Raw genomic sequence first — 10,175 nt, 5'->3', positions numbered from 1 at the left:
CCCCGCTCACATCTGGTAACCATCCAAATGTTTTCTGTATCTATGAGTTTGTTTGTTAATTTTGTTCTTAGATTCCACACACAAGCGAAATCATACTGCATCTGTCTTTCTCTGATATACCCCACTCAGCAGTACACCCTCCAGGTCCATCCATGCCACCGCAGATGGCAAGAACCCATTTCCTTCCCTGGCTGAGCAATATTCCATTGTATATAAGTACCACCTCCTCTTTATCCATTCTTCCATCGATGGACACCCAGGCTGCCTCAACATCTTGGCCATTGTAAACAATGCTGCACTGAACATATGGATGCACACGTCCCCTCAAAGTATTGTTTTGGGTTTCTTCAGATAAATACCCTGAAGAGGGATTACTGTGTCCTTCTTTGTCTCTTGTTATAGCCTTTGTTTTAAAGTCTATTTTCTCTATTATAAGTATAACTACCCCAGCTTTTTTTTTCATTTCCATTTTCATGAAATATCTTTTTCCATCCCTTTACTTTCTGTCTGTGTGTGTCTTTCAATCTGAAGTGAGTCTCTTGTAGGCAGCATAGGTAAGGGTTTTGTTTTCTTATCCATTCGTCCCTCCTATATCTTTTGATTGGAGCATTTAATTCATTTACATTGAAAGTAATTGTTGATAGATATGTAGTTATTGCCATTTTATTATTCATAATTTTTATCTTTTTTTCATCTTAAAAAAGTCCCTCTAACATTCCTTGTAATAGTGGCTTGGTGGTGATGAACTCCTTTAGCTTTTTCTTGTCTGGGAAGCTCTTTACCTGTCCTTCAATTTTAAATGATAACTTTGCTGGGTAGAGTAATCACGGTTGTAGTTCCTTGCTTTTCATCACATTGTATATTTTGTGCCAGTCCCTTCTGGCCTGCAAAGTTTCTGTTGAGAAATCAGCTGACCATTTTATGGAAGCTCCCCTATAAGTTACTAGTTGCCTTTCTCTTGTTGCTTTTAGCATTCTCCCTTTGTCTTTAACCTTTGCCATTTTAATTATAATGTGTCTAGGTGTGGGCCCGTTTGGGTTCATCTTGTTTGGGACTGTCTGCACTTCCTGGACTTGTAGGTCTATTTCCTTCGCCAGGTTAGGAAGGTTTTCAGTCATTATTTCTTCAAATAAGTTCTCAATCTCTTGCTTTCTCTCCTCTCCTTCTGGCACCCCTATGATGTGAATGTTGTTGCACTTGATGCTGTTCTAGAGGTCTCTTAAACTATGTTCATTTTCTTTAATTCTTTTTTTCTTTTGCTGTTCCTATTGGGTATTTTCTGTTACCTTGCCTTCCAAATCACTGATTCGATCCTTTGCTTCATGTAGTCTATTGGTGATTCCTTCTAGTGCATTCTTCATTTCAGTTATTGGATTCTTCACATCTGACTGGTTCTTTTTTATGGTTTCTATGTCCTGTTTTATGCTTGCTATCTCTTTGTTGCAGTTCTCACTAACTTCCTTGAGCATCCTTATAAGCATTGTTTTGAACTTTGTCTTAGGTTGCTCTCCTCCATTTTGTTTAGTTCTTTTTCTGGATTTTTCTCCTGTTCTTTCATTTGGGAGGCATTTCTTTGTTTCCTCATTTTGGCTGCCTGTCTGTGTTTGTGTCTATGTATTAGGTAAATCTGCTATGTCTCCCAGTCTTGGCCAGGTGGCCTTATGCAGTAGGTGCCCTGTGGGGCCCTGGCACAGTCTCCCTGGTCATCTGTGCTGGGTGCTCCAGGAGTGTCCCTTCTGTGTGTTGTGTGTACCCTCCTGTTGTAGTTGAGCCTTGATTGCTATTGGCATGTCAGTAGGTAAGACTGACCCTCAGGCTGACTGGCTGTGGGATTGGCCATGTCCACATCTTATGGGCTGCTGTGTTGGAGGCTTACCCCATTGTGTGGTATTTGCCTGAGCAGGCTCTGCTGCCTGTTGAGACCACCCTTTGTGTGTGCCACTTGTGGGGGAGATTGGGCAGTGCTCTGCTGTATTCCGAAGCCAACCTCCAGGCATGACGGTTCTGGGGCCTCTTGGGAGGGGCTCTGGTGCATGCCCAGGTCTGCCACTGCCTGTGGTCAGCCAAGGACTACTGGTAGGAGCTATAAAGCAATCTACAGTTATGTGCTGAACCTGGAGGTGCATGGGAGAGGCCTCACTGTGAACCGAGGATGGCTGATACCAGTACCAGACCTGGGGTAGCTCCACAAAAAGCCAGGACACCTGGAGGCCTGCTGCCACCTACCGGCTCCCTTAAGGTTCAGACATAGATAAAGCCTGTGGTATGCAAGTTGGGTGAAGCAAGGTCTCAACGAGTTACTAGAGTGGGAAGAATTGTGTTCACTAGGTTAATGTAAATTCTGGCTTGCTGCAAGTATTGAGCCTGGAGTGACTCAGCAAAAGTCTCAGAGCACAACGAGGCCAGTTGCTGCTCACCTGGGGCCTGCCAGACTCCAGACTCTGACAGTTTTGCAAGAAAGTGTGCAATATGGGCGGGAGTGGCTGCTCACAAGAAAGTGCCTCCAGCAGTGCGTGAGTTGGGTGGGGTGGGGTCCCTTCTGAGTCAGCTGGACAGAGCAGTGGAGCTCACCAGGCCAATCAGATTCAGATTTGGCCATGGGGGGGGGCGGGCTCAACACAGGAAAGATGGCGCCCACCTGCTGGCTACACGGAAGGAGGACACCTCACCGGGAAAATGCCGACTATTCTCCAGTCCTCCCCCTGAAGCCACACACCTCAGTCTGCCCCCCACCCCTGTCCAAGGACCCCCGAGTCACTGTTCCTCTGCCGGAGTGCCAGGTGAGTGCCTGAGAGCAAGTGAGTCTGTGCACAGGCTGTTTAAGAGGATGTCTGGGTTTTCTTTAGCCTTCTGTCCAACCTGAATGGTTGGAATCCCCACTGTTTTTCACAGCCAGATGTTGTGGGGTCTCCTCTTTCTGGCACCGGTACTCTGGGCTGGGGAGCCTTGTTTGAGGGCCTGGGGTCCCTCACTACTCTGGGGGGAACCTCCATGGCCAAAATATCCCTCTTGATTCTCACCTCCCACACAGAAGTTTGGGGCCTGTTCCGCATCTCTGCCCCTCCTTCCAGTTTTGTCATGGCTTCTTTTTTACATTTTTAGTTATAGGACTTCTGTTTGGCTAGACTTCAGATGGTTCTCCAGGTTGATTATTCTATAATTTGGTTGTAATTTTAATGTGTTCATGGAAGGATGCAGGCACAGTGTTTATCTACTCTGCCATCTTTTCAAGGTCTCCAGCCAGGTCTTAATTTAGACCAGGGGTCAGCAAACCATGGCGTAATGCAGACTGCCATCTTTCTGTGTCACCAGCCAGCTAAGAATGTTTTTTGTTGTTTGTTTTTGTTTGTTTGTTTGTTTTTTACATTTTTTAATTGTTAAAAAATTCAAAAAAATAATTGTGGGGACAGAGCCAGGACTGCAGTTTCCAGGCTCTCGGCCTCACGTGGAAAGGTGCTGGCTCAGGTAGTAAATGGCCATCAACTGTGATTGGATGGCTGTCAGCTGTGGCTAGTTGGCCGTCAGCTGTAACCAGTGAGCCATTGGCCACTAACATAACTGCCGTGGCTACGCTAGCAGCAAATGGGGGGCTAGCAAGAAGATGGTGGCTGAGCTGGCAAGTGTGGATTGCAGTTAGGATGGCGGGTTGCAGACATGTGGCTCCTGCTTCCTGTGTCTCCAACCCAGCCGCCAGCAAGAATATAGTGGTGTGACTCCCCTATCTATGGCTCCGTGGGTGTTCCTTTTTGGCCTCACCATGTCCTGCGTTCTTGTGTGGGGAACGGGACCAGAGACCCCACGTGCCACCCTGCATGACAATAATATTTCATGGCACATGGAAATTATATGAAATTCAAATTTTCATGCCTATAAATAGCTTTAACGAGACACAGCCGTGCCCACTCAATCATGTATTGTCTATGGCTGCTTTCTTGCTAAAACAGCACGGTTGAGTAGCTGCAAAAGAGACTGTAAGGCCCACAAAGTCAAGAGTATTCACTATCTGACCCTTTGCAGAAATACTTTCCTGGTCACTGATTATGTCCTTGCTACCTAAAGTGCTACCTAAATGCTGATCCAGGGACCATTGTACACATGCAAAATCTTGGGCACCTCCCAGACCTGTGGACTCAGCAACTGCATTTCGATAAGAGCCCCTGGTGATTCACATGCACATTAAAGCTTGAGAGACTCCAGCTCAAAAGGCAATTGATGAGGTCTTCCTCTTAGACAAGCAGTGTGGGTTACTGGAAAGGGAACTGTGGGGACAGAGCCCCAGAGAGCAGTTTCCAGGCTCTCGGCCTCACATGGAAAGGTGCTGGATCGGGTAGTAGATGGCCGTCAGCTGTGGCTAGTTGGCCGTCAGCTGTAACCAGTGAGCCATTGGCCACTAATATAACTGCCGTGGCTACACTAGCAGCAAATGGGGGCTAGCAAGGAGATGGTGGCTGAGCTGGCAAGTGCAGATTGCAGTTAGGATAGCGCGTTGCGGACAGTGTGGCTCCTGCTTCCTGTGTCTCCAACCCATCTGCCAGCACTATAGTGGTGTGACTCTCCTACCTATGGCTCAGTGGGTGTTCCTTTTTGGCCTCACCATATCCTGCACTCTTATGTGGGGAAAAGGACCAGAGACCCCGCCTGCCACCCTGAATGACAGGAACAAGCCTTCAGAATAGACAGGTATAAATTTAAAATTCTGTTTACACTGCTGAGTGGCTTCAGCTTCCTCACCTATAAAATGAGAATAAGTCTGTGCTCCTCATAAATTTGCTTTGGATTGGATGGAGTATTAGTTTCCTAGGGCTGCCCTAACAAATCACCACAAACTTGAGGGCTTAAAAACAGAAATGTATTCTCTCACAGATCTGGAGGCCAGAAGTCCAAAATTAAGGTGTCAGCAGGGCACGCTCCCTCTGAAGGCTCTAGGGGAGGATCCTTCCTTGCCATTTCCAGTTTCTGGTGGTCCCAGGTGTTTCTTGGCTTGTAGCCACATAACTTTAATTTCTGCCTTCATCTTCACATGGCCTCTGTGTGTCCTCTTGTAACTCTAGAACCAGCTCAGTATGGTCCTCTCTTGTTTAACAAGACAGTGAGTTGCTTTTCAGAGACAACAGACCAACACCGCAAGTCATGCAGCCAAAGCATGTGCAGAGGAGAGAACTTTGACCTCCAGCTGCATCCGAAACCAAAGTATCCACTGCCCACCGCCTCCATGGAACCAAAGGATTGGGACATGACTAGAACTTGAGTGCCAGAAGTCTTTCAGAAGTGTAGGGTCCGCTGTCCAGAAAGATCCAGTGCTGGCGTCCCTTACCATAAATGGCCAAATTCCAAGGTCCTCCAATTAAAATTTGCCCCACCAGTGCTTCCATATCTACCTGTTCCCATTAACCCCTTAAAAACCCTTAATGTAGTCCAGTGAACAAGATGGATTTGAGGCATTGCTAAGTCTCCCATCTTCTCAATTGGCTACTTCTTGATCAATAACCTCTTCTTACACCAAACTCGGATGTTTTGAGTTTTGGATTCTGAAAGCATCAAGCACACGCACCAAAGTTCAGAAGCATTCTCTTGTTCTTATAAGTACAACACTCATTGAATCAAGGGATCACCCTAATTTTAGTATCATATCATCTCAAAATCCTTAACTGATTGCATCTGCAAAAACCTTATTTTGAAATCAGGTCACATTCTGAAGTTCTGGATGCACGTGAATTTGAGGTGGACACTTCAACCCACCACAGATTCCGTCGATATAGGTCCAATGCCCGGCACATGTGAGCATTTAACACGTGTTTCCTCTAACCTCTTTCCCCCTTTTGTTCAAATGATTCAAGGGCCCAGAACAGAGTGGAGAAGCTCAAAGTGGATCTTCATCATTTTGACAAAGGGGCATCTTCTTTAGTAGGACACACAGGAGATACTTTCATGGCATACATCCTGGAGCTAAACCAGTTCATTTTTCCTCTCTACATTTTGGAGCAAAAGTTCCTTTCAAGTGAAGAAACAGATAAATGGAAAAAAGTAAGCCACAGGCGAAAAGAAGCACACAGTGCAGTGGTTATAGTTGAGGCTCTTATTCTCTCCTGTCCACGACTGTTGTGCCTGCCTCCCGAAGGGATTCATATTCTCAGCAAAATTCCTATAGGCTCTGGCTTTCTGTGGTACCCCTGAAGGAGAGCGTCTCCTTTCCTGTGAAACCCATGTATACCTCAAGAGAAAGTGAGACAGGTACCAAATTTCAGCTTTCTCATGAGCAAATCTTGCCAGATGTTGGCTTTGGGGTGAATCAAATTCAGGGTCTCCTAGCTGATGCCATTGTTGGCAATTTTCAGACTGACCAGGTAGTGTGACAAGCTATTCCACCGATTATACAACCCCATTTCCCAATGCTTTTGTATGTATAATCAGCAATGTCTTCTTTCTGAAGTTCTGGTTCACACTGTATTCTTGTCTACTTCTGTTATATACGCCCAGTCTATTCCGCGTTCATTACCCAATTCACGACCAGTGATGTGCATTACTACTTTGTGTATTTCATGTCCACAGTCTCCCTGATAAGAGATATATGGAAATCTCCGTAGTACACAATAACCCAGTGCTGTAATTCTCAGCATAGCACCTGTCTTGGAGCTGAAACAAATCAATAGCTAAATGTGACTGCAGCTAGATTACTAACTCAATCTTCTATTCTCCAAGGGGGAAAGAGGTACAACCTCTAATACTGAGGAGCCTGCTGAACGAGAGGGGGAGATTTATTACTAGTCAGAAGAAATCTCCCAAGTAGGGGAGATCCTAGTCTTGGAGAGGGTTTTAATTTTTACATCTTCAGAGTTCTTTTATAAAAGAGTTGTTTGGTACTTATTTCCTGATCCTGTTTTAGAAATTGATAAAGGGTATTGAATCCTACCCAACAAAACTCCTTTCTCTGCACGTAGCATTTTAAAGAGAACATACTTTTTTTCCTACAGATGCATTTGGAGGAGCAAGGTATATTGCCCCCCAAATAGGAAATTGAGGTTGCCTTTGAAGAATTAAACTTTAAACTCAACATACATTGGATGAAAGTCCCCTTAAAGCGGTGGTTTTCTGCCTTGGCTGCATATTAGAACCATCTGGAGAACTTTTAAGGACTACTGACGCCCCAGGCCAGACACAAGAGATTCTTATTTAATTGTGTCAGGGTGGGGGCCCAGGTGTTTTATTAAAAGCTCCCCTAGTGATTCTACCGTGTTGTCAGGGTTGAAAACCACTGCCTTAAAGAGACGGTAGCTTTAAAGGCTTCAGGGTTTCACTCACATCACTGAATGCTACTAAAGAAAGACTGTGTCACTCTGAGGAAGGGGCGAGTGTGTGGTCAGCTATGGAAACTTGGGAAAAGGCTTGTCTTTCAGCCCTTCTCTGATCACTGGTTTAAAATTCACTCCCCCTCCTCCAGTCACTGTCTCCTTTCCTTGTTTTAATGGTTTCCCTTTATGTTATTGTCTACCTAAAATATAAGTTTCATGAGAAGAGTTTTTGTTTTATTTTTGGTCTATTTTGTTCATACCTGAATTCCTAAGACCTATTAGGGAAAGCCTAGCACCTGGTAGACACTTATATATAGTCAGTGAATGAATGAGTAAATGCATGAATGAGTGGGTAAATAAATGAATGAATAAATGAAAGGGATGACAGAAGCAAGTTTTCTTTGGCAAGCAATCACTACCGCAAAAATCATATAAAATGTTATCTTTAGTTGAGTCCGTAAAACATCACAAAGTAATCATTTGATTAAGGTTTGGATTGAGACATGTGGTTGCCAAAGGAGAGAAAGACTATGTTGTCCTTCAGATCATCTAGGTCCTGTGACAGTAGTGAGTCTCCCTGTATATTAACAAATTGACATTCAGATTATACTTTGAACTATAGGTAGAAATATCTATAGGGAGAAAAGGAAGAAAATGACCTAGTTGTACCAACTGTTTGATTCCTGTGACAGATTTCCCATTGTACATTAATAAATTAGCATTTGAGTTTTATACACTATTCTTGTGACTTTGATGAACATAAGTGCACTCTTGAGCAGTGAGTGGATTCACCTCTAGCCTCCATATGTGACTCATTCAGGTTTCTGACTCTTCAGTGCTAAGTGTTAGATCTTGGACCAGAGCAAATTCACCAAGGTCATGAGGACAACCCTGTGAAGCCATTTCCACCTTTACCTGAAAGAAACTTTTAACATTTTTGAATCCATACCGCGTTTTAGTAACAATCTCATAACGTTCTGGATTGTGATATAAAATTTCTAAACACCTTGGTGAAGGTCACTTCCTAATTTTCTTTCTCAGACTGCACAAACTGCCCCCTTATCCATCCTAATGCTCACCCCTGATGATTCTGGTTTGTCCACTTGGTTGAAGAGCACTGCTCCCACAGAGCCCTCCACTAGCACACGTGTACAGTTGACAGTTCCCCTGGCTTTCAGCTGTGATGGGCAGGGCCTCCTTGCAGCAGGCCAATATCTGCTTCCTTATACTGTCTATGCAGTAGTCGTAGCCTCTGGAACAAGGAAGCCTTTTCAGAGTAGAATTATTTGAAGACGTCTCTCATTGCCTCCTTAGTCTTCCAATGTTTTGAACCCAGGATAAACAAAACAAAAACAACAAAACAAAACAAACCAGGAGGCATTTCCATGAATTCAGTCTACAGAGTGATTGCTCTTTATGGGGCTAGAAAAAGAGAAGGGAGTTTGAACCTGAGATGGAAGCCACTCCAACACCAAGAAATAGCTCCCTGGTCTGCCTTCAGCCCCTACATATGAGGTATAGCAATTAATTTCGTGAACTTGCTGCAATGATGTTGCTAACCTTTTTTGATGTCAGCGGAATTATTCATTATGAATTTGTACCAACTGGACAAACAGTTAACCAAGTTTACTATTTGGAAGTGCTGAAAAGGCTGTGTGAAAAGTTAGACGACCTGAACTTTTCACCAACAATTCATGGCTCTTACATCACGACAATGTACCAGCTCACACGGCACTGTCTGTGAGGGAGTTTTTAGCCAGTAAACATATAACTGTATTGGAACACCCTCCCTACTCACCCGATCTGGCCCCCAATGGCTTCTTTCTTTACCCAAAGATAAAGGAAATACAAAAAGGAAGACATTTTGATGACATTCACGACATCCAGGGTAATACGACGACAGCTCTGATGGCTATTCCAGAAAAAGAGTTCCAAAATTGCTTTGAAGGTTGCTCTAGGCGCTGGGGTCAGTGCATAGCTTCCCAAGGGAGGACTTGGAAGATGACCATAGTGATACTCAGCAATGAGGTATGTAGCACTTTTTTTAGGATGAGTTCGCGAACTTAATTTTCCCACCTCATATGCAGTTCCCCAACATAGGCATGTCTACATGTCTAGCATGGCCCGTCTTTTTTTTGCCAGTCTTTCATTTTGTGTAGCTGTCTTCAGATCATAACAACGCCAATAGCCTTAATATTAATAGCAATAATAACAGCAACAAGAACCCCAAATTTAAAGGACTCTGCCTTTCTGCTCGTCATTGGCCTGGATGTTGCCTTCAATTAGTGTTCCGTACAAGTTTCTGGGGCCTGCACACAAGAGGTGCCCAGGGAAGGGTGGTTTGGCAGCTAGTGGAGTCTCTGTCATGTGAGGGACTTTTCTGTATTTTACTCCCCTTAGGTGATGGCACTTTCCTCTTGTTACTATGTCATTTGTTCCCCGTCTATTTACCTCCTTCCTCATCTCGCTGAAGCCAACTTCTCAATTATTAATGTGCATAGTAACCGCCTGGGGATCTTATTAAACTATACATTCTGATTTAGTAGGGGGCCCACATCCTGCATTTCAATCTCCCCAGTAATGGCAATGCCGCTGGTATGTGGTCCACACTTTGACTACCAAGCCTTGCTTTTCAGTAGAACTTTCTGCAATGATGGAAATGGTCTGTCTTCTGCACTGTCGGTAGCCATTAGTCTCACGTAGCTATTGAGCACTTGAAATGTGGTTAGTATGACTAAGGAACTGAATTTTCAATTGTGTTTAATTTTGATGAATTTAAATTTAAATTGTCTAATACAGTCACATGTAGCCAGTGGTTACTGTATTAGAAAATGAGGAGACCATGCGGCTCTAGAGTAGAGACCAAGCAGCAAAGTTTTTCTGTAA

The sequence above is a fragment of the Rhinolophus ferrumequinum genome, chromosome X (assembly GCF_004115265.2).
Source record: "Rhinolophus ferrumequinum isolate MPI-CBG mRhiFer1 chromosome X, mRhiFer1_v1.p, whole genome shotgun sequence".
Taxonomy (NCBI): Eukaryota; Metazoa; Chordata; class Mammalia; order Chiroptera; family Rhinolophidae; genus Rhinolophus; species Rhinolophus ferrumequinum.
Note: the sequence above shows the minus strand (reverse complement) of the source record.